The following is a 23,679-nucleotide window of genomic DNA, read 5'->3' as shown; positions in this document are numbered from 1 at the left end:
ATTGAAGGCTAAAAGACCTTGAAACTGTCCAGTAGGTGGGGATTAAGGCTTGACCTAGGCAGTGGCAATAAGGATAGAGAATAGGGGACCAAGATGCTCATCAGGCACAATCTATAGAATTTGGTTATTGATGAGAGGAGGAGTGTTAAATAATGTTCAGGTTCCTGGCTTGTGTGGTAAGTGGAAAGGGATAGCAAGAGGGGAACAGTTTGGGGCAATAGAGGATGAGTTATATTTATCCCTGATAAGTGCTAGTGCTTATGGGAGATCAGCCTATTGTTACCCAAGTAACTGATTAGTTAGTGTCTTCTGACACTGATGAAATTCTCCCTGAATATTTCTGATGTATTAACATGGTATTTATTGAGAGAGTTGGAAGCATGCAAACTACTTATAAAGGAGAACTTGCAGTTTACAACCAACAGATTGCTTAATTCCAAATAGCTCATGACAGACTTATTTTTTTGTATTTGAGAGATATTTGACTTTGTCACCGTTTTGAAAAATATGTTATTTTTGGTATGTTTCGATGGTGGGTTTTCAAAAACAGTTAAATATTACCACTAAGCTTGCTGCGTTTTGTTTTCTTCCCATTCAGCTTCCCATTAAATATACAAGTATAACATCTGGCACTCTTCTTTTTAAGGACTCTGGAAAAAGAGCTGCAAGGATTAGACTTAGCACTTGACAAATCATCCAACTGTAATATTTTCATCTAGAATTCAGCCTGAAGCTGACTGAAATGGCCATGTCAGGACCAGCGCTGTGTAATGTCACAGAGGAGCCACTTAGGAGAATTCCTAATATGGTCGGGGCATTCTTGAGACGCATGGAATGGCCCATTCGTGTGGTATCCAGGATGGGAACTCAGCTATAACATGTCGAGTGACAGGATCCATAGAACATTTCTTTTCTGTTATTTGTCAGACTACAGCCCCACTGGCTGTGATAATGGCAGTTCTTTCTTCTTTCTTGGCTTCATTTTTCGATAGCAAATCCTTGGACTCTGAACTGGAAAGTTCCTTTCCTGCTTGAAAGTCATATATTCTTAAAGTTGGAAGGGACCTCAATAACTATCTTAATCTGAACCGTGGCATTTTTGCACATGAGAAAAATGAGACACAGAGAGGTTAAAGAATTTGGCCGTAGCCATCCAGATAATTGTTGAACTCTCCAGCCCTCCTAGACTCCCCCTTCCAAATGGGCAGAATGGCAGCCTCCCTCTTCTTTTCAGTTTTTTTTGCCAGAAGTTAGTGTTGTTTTCACATTATGAAGCCACTTGGAAATAACCTATCTCCTTTGAAAGGAGAAACAACGTTTTACTCAGCAACTTATTTTTGTTTTTTTCCCCGAATGGGTTTTCATTCGAACCCAGTGTGACTCCCTTCTCTTCTGAGAGAGCTTTCACAGCACTGCGGGACATCTCTCTAATGGCCGGTGCTGCCCCGCTGGATGTCTGCGGAACAGTTACAGCAAAAACCCCATGGGCTTTGAGCACAGTATTGCCTCCAAGTTCAGGAAAGGAGAGTTGCTAGAAACTGGTTGGCCCCTTTGCGTGAGCCCTTGGAACAGATGATACTAGGAACTTCTCCAGAAGCAACTGTTTATCAAAATGAAATTTTTGAAAAGATCCTTGATTCTTGAAATTAAAAATCTACACAAGTGTCCTAGGACTGAGCACCCTGAGACTCCTGAGGTCTATAGGCTTTGCTGCCACTGGAGGGCGGGCATGGGGTAGGCGAGGTGGTCCCTGGAGCAGGGCCCAGACAGGGAACGCCTGGGAGACTTGAAAATGAGTTTGAGGGAGAAGAGGGAAACTTGCTGTTTACTGTCTCAGCTTGTGGGGAAAGAATTTGGGAGCCTTGCACTTGTGAAACGTAATGTGCGCTCAGTCCTTTCTCTCTACACGTTCCCCCAACAAAATAATCATCTGGGTGTGGGGTTGGGCGGGGCGCACGTGGGAGCAGGTACTAAGCCTTGCTCTGGCTTTGTTGTCTCTGTTCTGAGACTAAGTGCTGGGTTTCAAAAGCCAAAACCTTTTTCTCTGCTCCTGCCTGAGCATCTCTTCTGTGAGGTGGTGGACACCATAGGATCCTCCTTCTGGAAAAGGGGAGGTTCTCAGGGGATAAGACAAGGAGGGGGAAACATCAATTACTAGCTCAAAGCAGAATCCTGCCACCTTTGTAAGAGCTCAGTTAAAGGCAAAGAGGGACTGCTTAAGTGCGATGTTCTCAACCTGAGCTGTCTCCAAGAGCAACAAATGAGTGCTGTTAGCTGAGCTAAGCACACAGAATGATGAGAAAATGCATCCTCGTGGATTATCCTCAAATCCTTGGAGTAAACAGAGTTTTTTTTCTTGCTGCAGCAGAGCTTAAATCTGTATCCAGAGTCATAGAATATTGGAATTTTATGGGAACTCAGAGATGTTGTGTGCTGGGTCTTCCCTGTCTTCCCAGATCTAGTCTTCCCCCTCTTCCACATTGTTCCGAGCCCTGGGACCATAATTTCCAAGGATAACAATCGATGGGTTTATCTGGCCTGTGGCTTCTTCCTGGATTTGGCCACTGGAAGGTACCCGCTTCACCATTCCTTGGCAGTTTCCTTAACCCTGTCCATGCCTTGTAAATAATCCCCTTCATTAAAACTCCTATTTAAGTTGTAATCTCTTTCTTTCTGGGACCCTGAATATAACTGTTTTACAGATGAGGAAACTGATGCACAGAGAGGCCTACTGGCTTTTCCGGTGGTATCTCTTTTCTGCTCCTTTTCTCTGCAATGGTTGAGCATTCATAAATTGAGACTCCAGGACCCTGGAATGCTGGACTGCAGATGAAGGAATTGTAGTCTGCTCTACTCTAATGTGATGGCACATTTCTAGGAATTTTCCTCTTACTTAAAAATGATGTTCTTAAAAATGGTATTTTTATGTGGTGTATTCAGACAATGGAATAGTATTCAGCCTTAAAAAAGAAGGAAATCCTGTCATTTGCAACAGCATGGATGAACCAGCCAGTCCTTCATGATTCCACTTGTAAGAAGTGTCTAAAATATTCACACTCATAGAGCAGAAGGTAGAGTGATGTCTGCCAGGGGCTCAGGGAGGGGGGAAAAGGAAAGTTGCTATTCAATGAATGTAAGTTTCAGTTACAAGTTCTAGAGATCTGCTGTACCACATTGTGCCTATAGTTAACAACACTGTATTATACAGCTAAAAGTCCAAGTGGGTAGATGTCTCTCTTGTATTTTTTAATCATACACAGAATAAGAAGCAAAAAAAAAAAAAAAAAAGAAGAAGAAGAAGAAGAGGTATTTTAATATGTTAAAAAGTCATTAGAGAGAAGACATACCTTGGGGAGGACTCTGTTCGTAAGGGTGTGGCTGGACTAGTGGAAAGTCTGGAAATGCCTTCTTGCTCCAGGGGCCTGGCTGAAGGAGGGGGGTTAAATTTATCCCTCCCCCTTTAGGCCAGTGCCTTGAGCACTCATCTCTTTACTTCAGTGTGTGACCGCTCAAAATTTCTGGTCATACTTTTGATTGTGTGTGTGTGTGTGTGTGTGTGTGTGTGTGTGCATGTGCATAAAAGAGAGAGAGAGAGAGAGAAAGAATTTACATTCTTCCTTTTAAGAACTTTCCTGAGTTCTCTGAAGAGTCTTTTTTAACTTCTCATATTTCATTGATTCTCAAGTTTTATCTTTCTCACATTTTGGTACCCTGATACCAGAATGTGCCTACAACCAGAAGCATCTTTTGTTGCAGCCAGTCGGGTGGTGGTTGTGCTGTAGCTGCATTGCCTGGGCATGTGTGAACTTGGCAGTTCCAGTAGCGTGACAACAACTGAAACCCTATTGCTTCAGTCAGCAATCCATTTGATGACCATCTTAGAAAGGAATGTAAGTCCCAGGTGTTGACTGCAATCTTCTGCCATCTATTAGTAAGATTTTCTTGCCAGCGCTTGTGGATAAGTATCAGAAGCTTAGAAAAAAATCCCTAATACAATCCTAGGATGTGCTGCATTACTAAAGCTCTTAGTGGCAGAGAGGACAATATTATGTGGGAAAATGCACTCCCTGGATATTGTGTCAAATATGAGTCAAAGAATGGCTTCTGAATGTGAATACCCAAACCAAAGTAAACTTGCATCCCTAACCAATTTATTCCACTCACTTTTTCATGTTTTCCTCTTTTAAGGATATGTTAAACCCAGGCTTTGCATAAGTCCAGTAGGGCTCTTTCAGTAAGTATGAAACAAAAGTCCTAAATTGTAGTGAATCACAGTTTAATGTGCAGCTGATTTTCTTCCTTCCTTGTTGTTATATAAAACAGCATTTTCTCTTACCATCAGAGAATCTTAACAATTAATGATATGTGGTAGGAAAGTAGGAAGTCTGTTAAATGAGCAGCATGAATCAAAAGATGAGTTAGAAAGCTAAGGAGTGAGGAATGGGTTTGGAAATTCTTTTACTGTATAAATATTTATTAAGTTTTACTGTGAGACCAGGGCTGGGTGAGGCATAAGGATATAGCTGTGAACAAAGCAATCATGATCCCTGGGCTCCCAGGGAAGGCAAGGTCTACTGAATTATGAGTTGCATGCATGATGTTACAGAGAAGTGCTAGCTTCTTTGGAAGTATAAAGAGAGGAACTTAAGATGGTCGAAGGGAGCAGGGGAGCAGATGGCTGACTGAGGAAGTGACACTTGAGTGGAGAATGGAAGGACAAGTAGGAAATAGTCAAGTGGAGGTGAGTGGGAGGGGGCGATAATCTTGGCAGAGGGAGAGAACATTGTGTATGAAAGCAGCAAAGTGGCAAGGAAGGAGAAGCTGAAGGAGGTATAGGGTAACTGGAGCACGGACAGTGTTCTGGAGATGAGAAACAAAGCTAGAGACGTAGGTGGGCCTTAGATGATGAAAGGCTCTATAGGACATGACAAGAAGGTTGCCCAAGTATAAGAGGAAGTTATGGAAGGGGTTTCAGGAGGAGTGTAGTCTGTGTCCTCAAACTTTGGAATTGCCATTCTGGCTGCCAAATGGAAGGCTGTAGGACAAGAGCAGATGACAAGAGCATGGTAGTAGCCATCCTCACTTGATTCCAGGGAAGGAAATTGGGGTGGGCAGAAGTAATCAAATGATGTGGGGGAATCCTGGAGTAAGCAATAGTTCCCATCACTGATTGCATTCCTCAGATATTATATCCTTAATTCCTGATAATCTAACACAATAACTTTCTTTGTTTTTGACAGAGTGACTTCTTCTGACTTGAGCCTACAGCGTGCTTTGAGAAATCTGCCACCAGGTAAATATAGAACAAGAGCTTTCAGATTTATAAGCCACACTTCTCTCCCAAGACTCCCTAAGACCTAAATTCAACATCTTATTTAATCCTTGGAATAGCCCTATGAGTCAGGTGTTGCCTTATTTCCATCTTGTACATGAGGAAGTAGAGGCACAGAGAGGTCTGACAATTTTATCAACATGCACAAAGGTGCTTAGGGCAGCATAAATTACAGTAGCTGAATGAAACAAAAAGGAGAGAATCTAAACATCCAACAGTAGTTAAATTGTATCAAATCAATGAGGGTACATCATTTTTGATGGTAGTACTTTACCAATATTCTTTATCAGATTAAGAAATTTCTTTCCTACTCCAGGTTTGTTAAAAGTAAATTAGGTCACCTGTACATTGAATTTTATTGAATGTTTTTCTAATCTACTGAAGTGATCAAGTGATTTTTATCCTTTGATAAAAATTTTGTTCATGGTAATTTAGCCCCCCTCCTCCATTAATTGATTTTCTAATGTTAAGCTATCTTGCATTGCTAATGATACATACCCTTTCTGTACTCAGTGAGATGTAGTTTGCTAAACTATGTCCTGAGATTGGCTAAAATTTTCCTGTCTAGTATTTTCACTATCAAGAATGGTTTTCAAAATACTAGAATTCCTGGCTACTTGGATGTGTGATGAAATTTGACACCAAAACAGTTTGGGTGTGGTGTTTTCCTTGAGGGAAGAATTTTCACCTACTGTTTTGATTTCTGACTTATTTAGATTTTCTATTTCTTCTTGAGTCAGTTTTGTTAAGTTATGGTTTTGGCTACATACACACATTTCTGTTGGCTTTGTTTGCAGGAGGGGATTTTCTGGGTCTTGGAGTAGGTATATGTTCAGCGTTAGCAGACTCTATCAAAGAATTTTTCAAAATGGTTGCATTGATTTAAAACTTTACATGCCAGTCAGGAATGTGTGATGGTTCTGGTTTTCCATATTTTCCCAATACAAGGTTTTTTCTGTTTTTGTTAGTTTGATTGGTTGCTTTTTATTTAAGCTCTACTGGTGAGTGTGTAGTATCATATTGTAGTTTTGATTTGTATTTCCCTATAGACCAGTAAAGTGAAGTACATTTTCATATGTTAATTGACTGTCCATATATCTTGTTTTATTTCAAATCTTAAAAAAAATTGAGGTGATTACTCTGTTTTTTTTTTTAATTGAGTTGTCTTATTGAATTATCTTTTTTTTAAATTGTAGACATTTTTAATAATATGTACTCTGGATTTGAGCTTTTGCTAGGATTATATGTGTTGTAAATATCTCCTCTTTTTCCTGGGGTTTATCTTTCACTCTCTTTTTAATGAACAGAAATTCCTTTAAAATGGTACAAAGTATTTGTTTTTTTGTTTTTTGTTTTCCTTTGTGGTTGGCACTATTGTGTCCTATTTAAGAAATCTTGGCCTTATTCGAAGATCAGAAAGATATTTTCTATTTCCTTCTGAAAGCTATATTATTCTACTTTTATATTATGATCTATAATATATCTGAAATTGATTCCATTGTGTATCATGTAAAGTAGAGGGTCAAGATTAATTTTTTCCATGTGGATACACACTTGACCAAGTACCATCCTTTGGCTGAAGTACTATTTATCTATTTATTTATTTTGGTTAGGCTTCCTGAGGAATAATTAATACATGGTAAAATTCACTCTGTTGAAGTTTATGGTTTGATAAGTTTCAACAAATGTATACAGTCATGTAACCACCACCACAGCCACCACCACGGTCTTCTACACCTGGAAGAGTGTTGTTCATAGAAGATCTACTTTCCCTACTTGCTACCCTGACAATTACTGATCTGATTTCTGTCCCAGAATTTTTCTTTTTTCATAATATGTAAATGAAGTCATAGAGTATATAGACTTCCATTTCAGACTTCTTTCACTTTGCATAGGATTTTGAGATTCATACCTGTTTTTACCTGTATTGGTAGTTCATTCTTTTTTATTGCTGAGTGGAATTCCACTGTGTGGATGTACCACAATGTGTTTATCCATTCACCAATTGATGAACACTTGGGTTATTTATAGTTTTTGGCTATCTGAATAAAGCTACTGTGATCATTAGTTAATGGGTCTTTGTATAGATTTATGTTTTCACTTTTCTTGGTTAAGTTACTAGCAGTCAGATTATTGGGTCATAAGGTAAGTATGGCAATTGTATGTTTAATATTATTTGAGAACAATCCCTCTGGCTGTTTCTTTCTTTCTTTCTTTTTTTTTTTTTTAAGATTTTATTTATTTATTTGACAGAGAGAGAGATCACAAGTAGGCAGAGAGAGAGGCAGAGAGAAAGGGAAGCAGGCTCCCTGCCTAGCAGAGAGCCCGATGAGGGGCTCGATCCCAGGACCCTGGGATCATGACCTGAGCCGAAGGCAGAGGCTTTAACCCACTGAGCCACCCAGGTGCCTCCCCTCTGGCTGTTTCAAAGTGACTGTGTCATTTTGCATTCCAGTCAGCAATATATTAATGTGTTACTTGCTCCACAGCCTCCCAATACTTGGTATTAATCAGTCTTTGTAATTTTAGGAATTTGAGTTGGTATACAGTGGTACCTCATTGTAGCTTTCATTCTCATTTCCCTTATATGTTAAGTACCTTTTCATTTGTTTCTTTACCATCTGTATATCTTCTTTGGTGAAATGTCTGTTCAAATCATTCACCCATTTTTAAACTTATATTACCTATCTTTCTGTTACAGATCTTTAATTGAATATATTGGGGATACCAGCTCTTTATCAAATATGTGCTTGCAAATACCTATTCCCAATCTCTGGCTTTTTTTTTTTTCCATATTCTTAAAAGTGTCATTAAAAGGGCAGAATTTTTAATTTTCATTTAATTTCACAAGTTCAACTTATCAATTTTTTTCTTTTATGAGTATCAGTTTTGTGTCCTAAGAAATCCTTCCTAAAACCAGGACTACAAATATGTACTTTTTTTTGGTAGAAATTATATAGTTTTAAATGTTGTATTTAGTTATATATTTTGAGGTAATTTTTGTATCTGGTGTGAGGTAAAAGTCACAGTTCACTTTTTTATATGGACGTCTAGGTTTTCCAGCACTATGTGTTTAAAAAGGCTATAGTTTGTCCTCTTTAATTACCTTGGCACTCTTTCTTTCTCTCCTCCAGTGCTCTAATTAAGTGCATATCAGACTATATGATAATGCTCTATAGCTCTCGGATACTTAAAAAAAATTCTCATTTCTCTTTAGATAATTTCTATTGATCAATCTGAAAGTTTACTGATTCTTTAAATGTGTCCTATCAAATGAAATTTTTACTTCTGATAGGCATTTTTTATTTCTAGAATTTCTCTTTGTTTCCTATAGTTTCCATGTCTCTCCTGATTTTTTCTATCTTTTCTTGCATTTATTCTTCTTTTCCATGAGTACCTTTTACATATTAATCATAGCTATATTAAACTCTCAGTCTGAGTGTTCCAAAATCTGAATCATCTCTGTCTAGTTGCTCTGTCTTGGCGGTGGATTGATTTTCCTCAGTTTTAAAAATATGTCATAATTTTGGTTGAATGTTGGACATTGCTTTTAGAAAAGCAGTAAATAATATTGCTATCCAGAAATGGCACACTTCTTCTTTTGTCAGGTGATCGATGTGAGGGGTCATGTTAATCTTGTTAGCAGATGACAAGATCAGTAAGTAGTTAATAGGGAAGTTAGTAGGGTGGGACTGGGCTCCCGGCTGCTGGAGTTACCCTCAGCCCACCAGACGCCAGCATTCTTCAGTGGTAGCCTGTAGTTACCTTGTGCTTAGTGTGGCCGGTGTGCCAGAGGGTCTTTCTCACTGTCACGCTCTATCCTCAGCTTTCAGCAGACTGGCCACACCTGCTCCACTGAAGGGATCTCTTTCCATGTTGGTGCTCATCTAGAAGTAGACCATTCTTGCCCTGTGCTCAGCGTAATGCAGCGACTGTGGTGGTGGAGTTGTCTGTTTTTCTGGTCCAGCCTCAGTCTCGGGCAGGCCTTGTGTGTCTACACCTCGGGACCTGGTCTTTGTCCCTGTTCCTTCTCCTCTTCCTGGCGGTCTATCTCTGCCTTGTGTCTGCGGGTATCTTGGGGAGAGAGACTTTCCTCCCCCTCCCTGGTGGGGGGTGTAGGTAGCGGACCTCTTCTTCATGTCATTACTGGACTCTGGGTCTGAGAGTTTGTTGTCTTTCCATCAGGGCAGATAGCTTTTGCTTCTGCCCTTCTCAAGAATCAGTGGATCTTTGCTTGAGTCTAGGGAGTGGGATGGTTTTCTGCTCTTCTCCCAGTGGAGAAGAGCTTAATGTGGAATAGAATTGTGGGAAGTGGATGGATTTCTGGCCTGTGTCCTTCTAAAAGATCACTCTTCAGTCCCTAACAGTCCTTCTCAGGAGTAGCACTAGAAACCTATGGGGAAAGAAGCTGAAGAGAGGCTCTCGGGGATTCTATACTGTCATGCTAGTACACACTAGCCCCATAGGATTCATCAATATGGTGGCTGTTTTCTTCTTCCCTGCTTTTATGGTGGTCACTCCTTCCTATGATACTCTGTCAAAGGTCACAGTCTGGGTGTCCCATCTGCCTTGGAGATCCATGCTGTTCTCTAAATTAGTTCACCTGGTTGTCTTGTGACCTTAGCTCTCTGACCGGCTCAGGGCAAGTCATGCTTCTGTTGATAGACAGCTTTTTCTGTGGCTTTGTGTATCTTCAGTGGATGCAGAACGATGTTGTAGCTTTTTAAGAGTCTCTGGTCTTAAAGGGAGATTTGGGTTGTAAATCAAAATGCCAGTCCAAAATGGATGAAAGTCGAATCAAAAGAAGGCAATAAAACCACAATCCAAAACTTAATGGGAAAACTGAGAGGCTTTAAATTTTCTTCTTCTCTTGGGTTGGCATTCTTCTTTTTTCTTTCTCAGGAAGTAACTGCCTACGGGGGCAGGAACTGCACAATAGAATAGCTTGATTGTGGCCTCTCCCTGCCCTCGTTGCCTTCATGAGAAGGAGAGGAGAAAGGGAGGCCCCGGGAAAAGAAAACAAGAAAGAGATTGCAAGCAGGCACTGCGGAGGTTTGTGGTGTCTCAGAAAAGGGGTGTGAAGCACAGTGTCCTGAAGAAGACCAGATGGCCACGGCACTTAGGAGTGCAATGTCGTGATTCCAGATGCGTCTTGATTCCCCAGCATGCCAGGCACAGTCATGTCGACTTACGGCTTGGATATGTTTAACCCTCTGTATCCTTGCTACTCCAGGGGTGGTCTGGGGACCAGCGCAGCAGCAGCAGCAGCCCCTGAGAACCGGTTAGAAATGTGGAGTGCACATCCCATTCAGACCCGATGAATCAGAACCTACATTTTAACAAGATTCGGAGGGCTTCTTATGCCCTTGGATCTTTGAGAAGTGGTGTTTTACAAAATCGCTGTTTCTTTTCCCTTTTAGCCAACTGTGCTTTTAATAATGAGATTAAAATCCTTCGAAGTCAAAATATTGTGAAGGTAATCCTACCTTAAGAATAAACTGGGACATAGTGCATAAAAAAAGGCATTTAAATGAATTTTCTAATTAAGTTACTGAATTTAATTGAACAATGATCATTGATATGCGTGCTTAAAATCTTATTTTCAAAAGCTTTCTTGAGCTTTGGTTCCTAGCCCTCAAAAACCTTGACTTTTTCTTGTAGCAAGGATTTTTCTGTTGCTTCTTCTTATAAAGGTATTTCTTAGACCTATGAAGCTGGCTTCATAGGGGCACTTTGGCCTTCCTCTCTTCAGTTTAAGAAAGAAGTTCCTGAGGGATCCGAAGGGGCACGTGCACCTGAATGTTTATAGCAGCAATGTCTATAATAGCCAAACTATGGAAAGAACCTAGATGTCCATCAACAGATGAATGGATAAAGAAGATGTGGTATATATACACAATGGAATACTATGCAGCCATCAAAAGAAATGAAATCTTGCCATTTGCGACGATGTGGATGGAACTAGAGGGTATCATGCTTAGCAAAATAAGTCAATCGGAGAAAGACAACTATCATATTATCTCCCTGATATGAGGAAGTGGAGATGCAACATGGGGGGTTAAGGGGGTAGGAGAAGAATAAATGAAACAAGATGGGATTGGGAGGGAGACAAACCGTAAGTGACTCATAGTCTCACAAAACAAACTGAGGGTTGCTGGGGGGAGGGGGATTGGGAGAGGGGGGTGGGGTTATGGACATTGGGGAGGGTATGTGCTGGGGTGAGTGCTGTGAAGTGTGTAAGCCTGGCGATTCATAGACGTGTACCCCGGGGATAAAAATATATTATATGTTTATAAAAAATAAAAATAAAAAATAAATTAAAAAAAAAAAGAAAGGAAGTAGTTCCTGCATGAAGCCTCTATTGATGCTTCAAAACCTGGCCTGAAGGGTTCCAGCAAGGACCCATCCCTCTGTGAAGGTCCTTGCCAAGAGCCCTCAGCTTTCAAATCTTCCCAACTTTGAGTACGTTGTGATGAAATGATGGGAATATGCTGCCAGAATTCTGATTTTCTTTATTTTTCCTCAACTTTCTATAAAAGTTAATTTTATACTTATCCCAATTCTTAAGTTGTCCTCTTTCCTTTGATACCATAAAAAAGCCAGCCACGATCGCTAGAATATAGTGCCTGCTTTCGTTCTCCCTTTCCTTGTCTTTCCATGTCTCTGACATGAAGTCAGAGAGTTCTGGTGATATTGTTACATTGCTTTAACATATTTTTTTCAATGTGGGACCATCATGTGTGTGTTCTCAGCATGTCAACAGAGAAAGGCACAAGGCCAACCCAGGCAAAGAGTAGTCTCAGTTGCCCGAGGCCACTAAATTCTGCTTTAATGTCAATGGTCACCCTTAGCTGCAAGGGAGTCTGGGAAATGGATCTTTGGAGTTGGGCACATTGCTGCTGGGTTTGCTATGGGTGAGGAACTGAATGCAGACTCCAGACAGGGAGTTAAACGTCTGCTTTATTCCCAGGGATACTGGATTGGAGAAGGAGCTTAAATTATGGTCACGGCCAGCTGTTATCAGGCCTCCTATTACTTTTGCTGCTGAAAGTCATTCATGGGAAAGAAAAATAAATACTGCTAAGGCCAGAAGTAGAAGGGAGGGTGCCCAGACCTCCAGGTCCTTTCCCTCAGTCTCGGCCCCTTGAGAAGTCACTTCCTGGAGGAGGGGTGAAGGGATAAATCAAAGGGAAGCTGTCATCTTCCAGTAGTTTTAAGAAGACAAAGGGTTTGGTCTTTTGTGCCCTGGGGAGGAGAGCATGGTGTTCCTCCTGATAATTGTTATATACATATGTGTGTGTTACACACAAACACACACACTCTCTCTCTCAGTATAATTCTGTAGAATGATGCTGTTGTGTTATATTTGTTTCTTATATACATTTCTCAACTCCTGCTGTTAATGACCTTGTAGTATAGTTAATCATTGGCTATGGGAGCTGAGAAAAGGGAGAGTTTGCACGTGCTGAAGTTGTGAATTCCTCACAAAGGAGGTGCAGACAAACTGTGTATACGTTGTAAAGACTGGGTAGCATTGTCCCAGGTAGAGAAGGGCGAGTCGTGGCGAATGCAGCATGGGCTGTAGCCAGGAGACTTCCAAGCTCCTTTGGAAGCCCCCATAGGATTCTTCCTAGGGTCCCCTCCACCGCCACATAGCAGCCCACCAACCAACCAACAAGCTGCTACTATTCCCCTCACCGACTGGTATGCAGCAGCCTTATCATCTTTGACTCCTGCTGTCAGGCCGATTTGGAAACCCACAACAAGCCCAGCTCCCTACACAAGGCTCAGCTCAGGCTTGTGAGCTGACAGCTAATTGTCGCTGCTGATTACTTTTGCTGACAGTGCTTTGTGGCTATTTTGGTTTTTCTCGAGCATTCCTTAATTAGAGGAAATGACATCGCATGCTGTCCACTAAGTCTCTTGTTGGATATTATTATATTTGTTAAGAGAATCAGGCAATAATTTGTTAAGAGAATCAGAATACCCTGCAAGCTGGGTATGAGGGTCGTGGCCTGCGGTGCAGTTGGCTTGGCAAAGCAGTGACCCCCTACCCAACTGAATCAGCTTTGCCACTGGTGTTAGGGGAGAACATTTTACATTTACATTTACATTGGGCTCAAGTACGCAAGGCTCTTTGGGGCCTCATGTTCCTGTAGCAATGTCACACGGAAGCTTAATGCCTACAGTGGCTCTTGCCCTGGATGGCATCCTGGTTCTCTTCTCCCTGCAATAAGCTAGTTCAGGGTTCCTTTGATATTTACCTTTCTGGTTGACCTGGAAAGATGCTTCCATTTTTTTCCCTGGAGAAATACAGATATGACCAAGGATGGCTCCTATTTGGTGAAGTTTTAGAGGTGGTTTCCATGTAGTATGAGAGCGGTAGTAAGTGAGATCTTACTACATTGCTTTAATTAGCAAGAAGAATGCACTTATGTTAGAAACTATTCTGAATTCATAAAATAAGTTTGAAGAGCTTTATAACTTTTCGCAGACTGAAATCCACAGAATAACTTTTACCAGCTGTTTTTTAAGTATGACTACCTTCTAAAGCTACCTTACTGAATGCTTTATTTTGGAATAGCTGTGTTTTTTTTCACATAAACCATGTGTGAAAGTTTAAAAAAAAATCAGTTTGTCTGTCTAATGAGTATGGACTGTATTTTTTTTTCCCTAAGTTTTTGGTTTTGGTATTAACCGCTTTACAATAAGGATTATTAAGTCTGGTAGGGTGCCCTCAGGTTTCCCAAAACAGCATGAGACATACCTCCTTCCCTCAAAGAACTTACCTTCTAATTGGGAAACTAACATCCTCCAGTAGTCCTTTCTGCATGGCTTCCTCAAACAATGAATGTGATTATGTGGTTTTTCTCTAGGAGTGTTGAGTGTTGGAGCAGAGAACACAGAATACAGGATGAATCCAGGGTTAAAAAGAGAAGAGGACAAACATACTGAGGGTTCTATGGAGAGATCATAAGCATCAGATTATTCCCAGAAGGAAAGGAGCCCAAGGGGTGTGTGTAGGTGGAGAGGGGTGGGAAGGATCATGAAGGTGGAGGAAGTAATTAATGGACATGGTGGGTGGATGGAAGGACTCCATGAGGTCATCAAAGACATGGAGAGTATTAAGGGGTGGGAGAGATAGAGCAAAATGCTACCTATTTCCTGCAAGTCTGTCTTATCTCTTCAACCAAAGGGTAAAACGGAGCCAGGCCTGGTATTTCTTTTATGTCTCTTTTAGCTCTTGGTTCATTCTGATGCTCTAGCATGTGCTTCCTAGATATTTCCTGAAGAAATTCAGCTCACTCATGGGTTTTGTGAAGATCATTTGGGGTCAGTGATCAAATTTCTTTCACACATGTGGAAATGATTGAAGTGCTCATTGGTTTATGTCTCTGGTGAGCCCCAAAGTGATTCCTGGTCTAATCTGAGGGTGTGAGCACTCACACGTGTGCTACAGTGAGGAAGTCTCTGTCATCTGATATTTGTTCATTCCTGTTGGGGGAAGGGAAAGCATCACCAGGGAGACAGTCTAGGTAGACTTCAGAGTCCCACGTGCCGGATGTGATTTCTCCTCACCGGTAGAGCCAAAAATGCTGTTTCTTTATAGAAGCCAATAGTTTTCATTTTCCTTTTCATGATTTTTCCGGCTAAGTGAATTTGAAGTCCCACAGGAACAACCTCAGCTTCTTTCTGATCTTCTTACTGTCCCCCCTGCTCAATATTTAACTACTTCTTCAGTTTCTATTTAGCCGAAGTCATCCGCATGAAAGACTTCCAAAACTGAAATCACAGCAAAAGCTAGAGAATAAAATTCCAATTTGGAATAAAAGCTAAAACTTTACAAGATAGTCCTATATACTCTTGTATATTTTATAATGAACTTGCTGCTGCCTGGGCGCCATGCCCACTGTGAGTTCTTTGCAATGGTGTCCTCCAGTCACTAGGTACCCGCATGCTGGTCCAGCACTGGGATGCAGCGGAGGCTCGCGGCCATATGTGCACCTGCTGTGGTGTGTCAGATGTCCAGTTCAAACACACCAGCAGTGTCTGTAATGCAGATTTTCCTAGGTAGCATTGTAAGGTTCCTTAACCTGTACCTCAGACGCTGCAGACTTCATCAGAATCATGCGGTTACCATGGTATCCAGAGAGCCCTTAGAAGCTCATCGACTTCTCCAGGCAGAGAAAAAGATGGTAAACTGCTCCAGCGGAACACTTTCTACCTTAGAAGCTGAGAATAGACACTATATTTATCAGCAACAGCAAATCTGATTTTCAAAATTTCTCTCAAGCATAATCTTTGATATCTGCTGAAAACTGCTCACAGGTTATATGTGCTCGCACTGACTTTAGCAGATTTTCTTTCGTCGCTGATCTGGAAGCTTCTTTTTGAGTAAAATAGAAATGTGAATGGCTCTGGCTGAGAAACCCCTTTCAATTTTAGAGAAGCGTCGAAGTAACTGAGCCCTCCTGTTTGTTCAGGGAGAGTGAAGCAAAAATGGGTCTACCATGAATAGAATGGCAGGCCTGCTTTCTCCACAGAAGACTTCTCTCCTCTGATACAGTTCTTTGATGTTAATCTAATTCTCACTAATCACTAACTCCAAAGAAACAGAGTTTAGATCTTTGAAAGGATTGCTTTTTATGAAATCTTATTGTCTGAAATATCTGGTTAATGGAAAGGCCACAGGACCACTATCTTTTTGCCTTAGAGTTAGTGGACAGGGACTGTTTAAGTCATTAGTTTGCATTGCTTGACATTTTTTGTAACACTTTGCAATATTCAGAACCCATATACATCTGTTGTTATTTCAGCTATGTAACAGCCCTATAAAGGCAAAGAGAGATTTTTTAAAAAAATTTTTATCTTTTATAAACATATATTATTTGCCCCAGGGGTACAGGTCTGTGAATCGCCAGGTTTACACACTTCAGAGCAGAGAGATTTTTTTTAAATTCCCATCTTTTTTCTTTTCTTTCTTTTTTTTTTTTTTTTTTTGAATGAGGTGATTGAAAGTGAGAAAGAGTATGTCTCCTTTAAAATCAGTTCTTCCTGTTCCCAAGTCAGATTCCATTTGCCCTGTCATAGTGGGCGAAGCATGAGGATGGGAAGGGAGAACCCATGGCTTGTTTGGAACTTAACTGTTTAATCATTTGTCCCCCTGATCTGACTTCAAGCTACCTGAAGGTGGAAATTATTTTATTCATTGTTAAATTTCCAGGGCCTGGAATAGTGCCTGGCTCGATTAACATTTTTGCAAATGAACAAATAATAATAACATAATTAACATTTTCACCTCTACCTGTCCCCTTCTTACAAACTCCAATGGCGTAGAAAATGTTGAATATAAGAATTACAGGTATCTAAAATAAATAGTGATGTGGATGAGTGGGGAAGTCCATGAATGTAATGGGTGAAGAATATTGAACTGAGCTGTAGAAAAACACAGAAGATGCTGTAGTTATAGGCCCTGCCTTGAAGAGCTTGAAATCAGCTTGGAGAAGCCCACCATGGAAAAGATGAAGAAGACCACTCACGGTCTGTTTGGGAGGCTCTGCCCTCTTGGAAACTCGGTTGAGAGAAATAGAAAGGACACACATTGCAAAAAAACCTTGATCTCAGAGGGAGGAGGAAGTGGAAGAACTCTACTGTCACTTTCTTTGTTTGGTTCTATAATTACCTGTACCTTTTCAAGTGTTTTTATGCCAGAAACTAAATGCAGAGATTGGTCGAGGGATGAATCATTCTAATTAACTAGGATAGAAGGTGAACTTTGACAAAGCTTCAATTGGCTCTTTTCTTTAAATAGCCAAGTAATTATGCTGTAATTTAGCATCAGCAAACAATTCTTTCCATCCTATCTCAACCAGAACTAATAGCTTCCAAGTTCTTTAGGGGTGGTTCTTTCCAAGTTTCAGTCCTCAAACCACCTGCTAAAGTACCTGCTACTGAAATTGTGATTCAGAGGTCTGGTGCAGGGTCTGGGAATCTGCTTTATTTTTTTTTCCCTTTTCAATAAACATGTTCTTTTGGAATAATTTTATATTCATAGAAAAGTTGCCAAGATAGTACAGAAATTTCTTTTATTTCCTTCATCTAGCTTCCCCTAATGTTAACTTCTTAAGTAACCAGAATATATTTGTCATAATTAAGAAATTAATACCAGCAATAATACTAAGGTACAGACTTTATTCCAATTTTACCAGCTTTTACACTAACATCCTTTTCCTCTTCAGTCTAGGACATTCCATCCCATGTTCCATTTTGTCATCCTACCTCCTTTGTTTCCTTGGATCTGTGATGGTTTCCCAACTTCTCCTCAGATCTTCATTTTTAATCCTGGGGCTCAGAAGCATGTGGTGGGGATGGGTAGGGGAGAGTAGGGAATGTACCTCCCCCCCTCCCCCTGCCTGAGGAAACCTTGTGCTTTTCCTTCCAAGTCATGCTCCTGTTGGTCAGGGACCCAGCAGGAAACAGAAGGCACACACTGCAGGACTCTGAAGAGAATTGGGCAAAAGTACTATTTACAGAGGTATAGACAGAGTGAAAGGAGCACATAAGGGATATTAAGACAATCAGGAATGCTTAGTAATGAGAAGCTTCTACTGTCTTTGGGATGGGGCCAAGAAGAGCAGGGCCTGCTCAGGTGGAGTAGTGGTCAGGGTATGCAGTGGAGAGCCGGCTACTGCCAGAACGGTGGGACTCCAATGTACAGAGGACATGGAGCAGGGACATCCGGGTCTTTCTCACCTCTGCTTGTATCTCCCATTGACAGAACTCCACAAGGAACCAGAAGGCAGGGAATGGGCAACATTGTTCTTGGGCACAGAGGAGGGATGATGGGTGGAGAATGGGTCTGGAGAATGGATTTAGAGAGAGGTGTAAAGCAAAATGTGTAAAGCAAAATGTGTAATGCTGATATTAATTTCTTAATTAGAGATGGCCTGATTAGTTCACTGTGCCTGAGTTAAAATATCTGCTCTGCTTATTTTTTTTTTTTTAAAGATTTTATTTATTTATTTGTCAGAGAGAGAAGGAGAGAGAGCGAGTACAGGCGGACAGAATGGCAGGCAGAGGCAGAGGGAGAAGCAGGCTCCCTGCCGAGCAAGGAGCCTGATGTGGGACTTGATCCCAGGATGCTGGGATCATGACCTGAGCCGAAGGCAGCTGCTTAACCAACTGAGCCACCCAGGCGTCCCAAAATATCTGCTCTGCTTATTAATCCATAGTTCTTATGTCATTAGGAACCCATAGCTTAATTAAAAAAAAAAAAAAAGAGGATCCAATGAAAACATTACATTTGGTCTTGGAAACTGTATAGTTTTTCGGCTTATTGCAAATTCAACAAATACCCCTTTGCTGGGTTAATGAGATAAAGAGAATGGCAGTCTCCAGCTAAATACAGGAATATCCAGACTGAAGAAAAAGAAGTGCCATCTGAGATATAGTCTTAGAACAGATAATAGATTTTGAGTGTCATACACCACCTTGTACGATTTGGATAAAACAGTGCTTTAAATTTTTTTTCTATTTTGTTAATTGACCCTAGTGTTTGAAAGACATTGAAAGGTGAATTCTGGGCACCCAAGAAAAAAATTCAGACAATGTTCTTTTTCTAATTGCAAAAGAACAGGAATGGAATAAAAGCTCATCTTTTTCAAGCATCCATGTAACTTATGGAGAATCTCTAGTCTTCCGAACTGGCTTTCCTGGGACTTGTCCAGTGGGAATATTTTGATAGTGAAGATGAAAATGTTGTATTTTCCCCCTCATTTCAAAAAAGGAGAAGTTAGAAAGGAGGACTGTTAGGTATATGTTGCTGGTTTTGACATTAAGCTTGACATTTGCCCCAGTAGACAGCTGGGTAGAGGTTTATTCTGCTCATGCATGTTTTTCACAGATACTAGTCTTCTTTTGTGTTTGCTCACCATCCTCAGCCAGGACACAAACACTTCTGTATTTATTTTGCACAGTGGCTGCACTGGGATCTTGGCAGGAAACAGAATTTACCTCCGAGGGTTTGAATGAAGAGAGTTTAATGACGGGGCTGTTGCAAACCTGTGGGCTATGTTATAGGAAAAACAAGGGGTGGTTCAGCTCCCAGGAACTAGCAGCAAAGGGGATGCCATTGCCCAGGCTGAAGGGATAAGAGGAACAGATGTAGAGTCCAGTGAGGGCTGTAATTATGGAGGAAGGGCCACTCAACAGAAGCCAAAGCTGCACAGGGAGAGAACTCTTGCTAGACACTGCAGTAAAACGGAGAGAAAATAGGGAAAAATAGCACCACACTGCTTTCTCCCACCTTTCCATATTTGACTGGTGCCCCCCGCACCAGTCAAACCCAACAGGAAGCTAGAAGCCCAGGGAGTCTAGGTGATCACAACCCTCCTGTCCTCCGGCTTGGGGCAGGAGAGGTGGTGTATGGTTGGGGGTATTGAAGGGGAGAGTATGGGGAATAACTATCAAAATGGTCCATTGCCATTGAGCCCCAAAATGATTACTTGTAACATTAGGTTTGGAGAAAATGAAAAGTGGATGCATCAAATTAATGAGCAAATTAATTTTCTGTAAAGCCACTCTTAACACTTTACAAGCTTACTACTCCCCTTGCTTGTTCTGAAGTTTTAGCACATAACAGCTCTGTTATGTTTTCTTAGCCTCACTATGTGGTGAGAAACACGTTGTGGTAAGAAACATGTTGACCCTTTAACATAATGGGAACCTCATTTTGACCTCCAGGGGTCCTGATGGAGGGTGACCAGCATAACTCGTGTTATTGGTTGTCCCAACTGCCATTTTAGAAATGGTCATTATAACAGGGACTGTAGTTCCCTCTTATCCGTGATTTTGCTTTCCATGATTTCAGTGTCCTTCTGTCAACTGTGGTCCACAGGCTGACGATGTTTGTTCCTTCTGAATATCATCAGGTAGTGCATCACAGTGCCTGTGTCGTTCATGTCACTTCATCTCATCACACAGACATTCTGTCATCTCACAATCATCACAAGAAGGATGAGTCCAGTAACACAGTTTGGGAGACCACATTAACATAGCTTATACTGCAGTATATTATTATAATTCTATTTTACTGTTAGTTATTGTTAACCTCTTACTGTGCCTAGTTTATAAATTGAACTTGATCATAGGAATGTATGTGCAGGAAAAAACGTGGTATATGTAGGGTTTGTATTACCTGCAGTTTCAGGCATCCACTGCGGGCCTTGGAACATGATCCCAAAAGATAATGGGAGACTACTATATGCTTTTATTGTTTCAGTGGCTTGTTTCTTTTGAGGCTAACTGAAATTACCAAATAATCTTTTCCAGTTGTTCATTGATTATTTGTGCATGAATTATTTAATGAGAACAGACCCAGATAACCAAGTGGTAGAAAGGCTCATTTTGGGGGGAAAAGCATTCATTCTAGCCCATATATACCTTCAGTCAGAACATGAGTTGAAAATCAAACAAAAGCAAAGTAGCAAAACCATCTCTTTTTTTTAGATTTTCAATTGTTTAATAAATCCAGTAGCAAACCAAACCATCTTAAAAGCTTCTGGCAGCTTGAACTAAACCTGGACCCAAGATCATTTAAGGATTTTTTTTTTTTTTTTTCTGGGAGGCTCAGAGAGCTGAAAATAGACTGGTTGCAGCAATTTCAGAAAAAGGACCTGAAAATGTTTTCTTTAGCTGAGGGTTTTTAGTGAGTGACAAGTCAGCAGTGCCCAGAAAATTGCGTTATTTGGAAAATAAATTCATATTTGATTTTCCTTTTCCTTGTGGGTTATTTCTCTTTAATGCTTCATATCAAATCTTTAAATGTGATGCAGTGACAGCCTATAAGTCTCCTCTAGTCACTGTAAATTTTTTTTCTATTATAACCCCACCTTTTCTTTCCAAATCTGTGGTGGATTCTTGGCAGGGCTACCTTTATCTAAAAGGCTCCAGAAAAAAATAAAATCACGCTTTTTGAGAATAGTATTTACTTATATATCTTGGTTAGTTAGTTGCTAGTATCAGTCTCAACTGTCTTTCCTGTTTCCTTAGTTTCAAAAAATGTCTGGCCTGGTTTTGTCTTCTGCCACCGTGGCTGATCTGTTTAAATTATGAAGATGTTAAAGAAAAAGGTTTAAAAAAATCATCATAAGCTATTCATTCTAGAAGTCAATTGGCTCTAAGTTCAAGGGCTTTCATAGCTTAAATGAGTTTAATTGCCATTTTGAGCAAAACGAAAGAAAAAAAAATCTGTCGATCATGTCTTACAAAGGGAATGTCATTGCTTAGAGTAGTTTGAATCAATGAGCTGCTGATAGTTACTCTAAGTGGGTACAAAGATGTATTTGCCCTTATTGATCTGACCTGTGCAGGGTGGTAGAGCAGGTAGGAAGTGGTAAGTGCAAGGCCATGCTATTTATTTGAAGAACCTGAATCTGTAGTAACAGGCATTAGCACAGATATCAAGGTCACTTCCAACCTCGCAGCTATTTCTGTCTCTGTCAGGATCATTTTCCAATGATCCCATGGTGGTAAACATTGATGCATCTTTCTTTAACTCTGGTACCTTCCACGCTCCCTCAAAATCAGCTAGTCACCATGGTACTAAGCTTTGCAAAAGAGATTCATTTCCTTTCCACTGTTATCTCAATGGGCAAGGATCTTCCTAATGGCCTGGTTATTGCGATAACCTCCGGCAAGGCTGCCAGCTCATAGTATTAACTTGCTCCTGGAAAGGAAGCTTCCTAGACCATCATGTTTATCAGGTCTGCCTCTGCATAGAAGCTCTCAGCCACTTATCACCTGCAGAGTAAAATGCCTGTCAGTAACCAATGAATAAATTTCCGTGAGCAACTGCTGTGAGCAAGGCCCTGTGCCCAGTACTGTAGGAATACAGACCATGTCCACTTGCCTGTTCACCTTGTGTCCTTGATTAATTTATCATTTTCTACCGAGCAGGGATGATACTTGATGTGCGTAAGAGCACAGCGCAAGACTGGCTTCTAACCAGTATTCCTGATTACATATTTTCAGCAATTCCTCATTAAGATCTATAGCTTGGAAAATTATATACATCATCCCTGCGAGGCTGCTTGATGTGGCTCCTAATATTTTTGAAATGCTCTCTTTAGAACTATCTTCTGAACCCTTAACTTATAAAAGTAAGAGTCTCATTACTGCCTTCTTTTGTTCAAGACACAATTGATGGAATGCCTGCTCTGTACCCGGTGCCGTGCCAAGTCCTTGGCATGCTAAGGTTTGTTGGAGTCCACCAAACAAAGACTACCAGGGACACACCGTAGTCAAATGGACTTCGGTTTATTTATTAGCTTGAGGCTGCAAGGGAGAACATATACCATGGAGGGTTTGGGGGCATTTCAACAGGATGGAGATAGATTTTAAGGAAGAATTATCTACAGAGTTTGTAAAACTGGCATTAGTCACAGAATGGTCTTGGCTAGACATTAGAAGTACGAAGTTGCTGAAACAGTCAGTGATCTTTAGGACATCGGACTTTGTGGGGAATTACTCTTAGACCGGTTTGTCCGTGGTCTTCTTTAGAACAACCGTGGGTCTGAATGGGCTGGGGTTAAAGAGTCTGAACTTAGTTTGTCTTGCGTGTCATGGTTTGGTACAATTTTTCTATTTTCGTGAGTCATAGTACAATTTTGCAAGTTGTGGTTTCTGTTTCAGTTTTCAAACCCCCTCACATCATATGGCCAGCTGAACTGGTTTTCCCCTTTTTCAGAAGAATAATGACATCACGTGCCCTCCTTAATCCGCATCACCCAGTTATCCCTTCCCCCCACCGACCTCCCCTCCAGCAACCCTGTTTGTTCTCTATAGTAAATAGCCTCTTGTGGTTTGCCTCCCTCTGTTTTTCTCTTATTTTATTTTTCCTTCCTTTCCCCTAAGTTCATTAGTTTTCTTTCTTAAATTTCACATATGACTGAAGTCATATTGTATTTGGTCTTTTTCTAGCTGACTTATTTTACTTAGCATAGTATATTCTAGTTTTATCCATGTTGTTGCAAATGGAAAGATTTCATTCTTTTTGATGGCTGAGTGATACTCTGTCGTATGTAATAACTACATCTTCTTTATCTGTTCATCTGTTGATGGACATTTAGGCTCTTTTCATGTTTTGGCTATTGGACATTGCTGATAAAAACATTGTGGTGCAGGTGTCCCTTTTATTTTATTTTATTTTATTTTATTTTATTTTTTTTTAAAGATTTTATTTATTTATTTGACAGAGAGAAATCACAAGTAGGCAGAGAGGCAGGCAGAGAGAGAGAGAGGAGGAAGCAGGCTCCCCGCTGAGCAGAGAGCCCGATGCGGGACTCGAT

At 40.7% G+C, this 23,679-nt stretch overlaps 1 protein-coding gene across 4 annotated transcripts in view; it reads left to right on the top strand.

Annotated features, from left to right (window-relative positions):
- The window catches only part of NCALD (neurocalcin delta), a 391,013-nt gene that overhangs the window by 111,253 nt on the left and 256,081 nt on the right, over positions 1-23,679 (top strand). For all 4 annotated transcript variants that reach the window (XM_059394947.1, XM_059394944.1, XM_059394948.1 and 1 more), the window contains exon 2: positions 5,241-5,293. The gene's annotated coding sequence lies outside the window, so the exon portion shown is untranslated. The remainder of the gene's footprint in view (positions 1-5,240; positions 5,294-23,679) is intronic.

This window comes from Mustela nigripes, chromosome 3 (assembly GCF_022355385.1).
Source record: "Mustela nigripes isolate SB6536 chromosome 3, MUSNIG.SB6536, whole genome shotgun sequence".
Classification (NCBI taxonomy): Eukaryota; Metazoa; Chordata; class Mammalia; order Carnivora; family Mustelidae; genus Mustela; species Mustela nigripes.
This window is presented reverse-complemented; position numbering and strand designations above follow the sequence as displayed.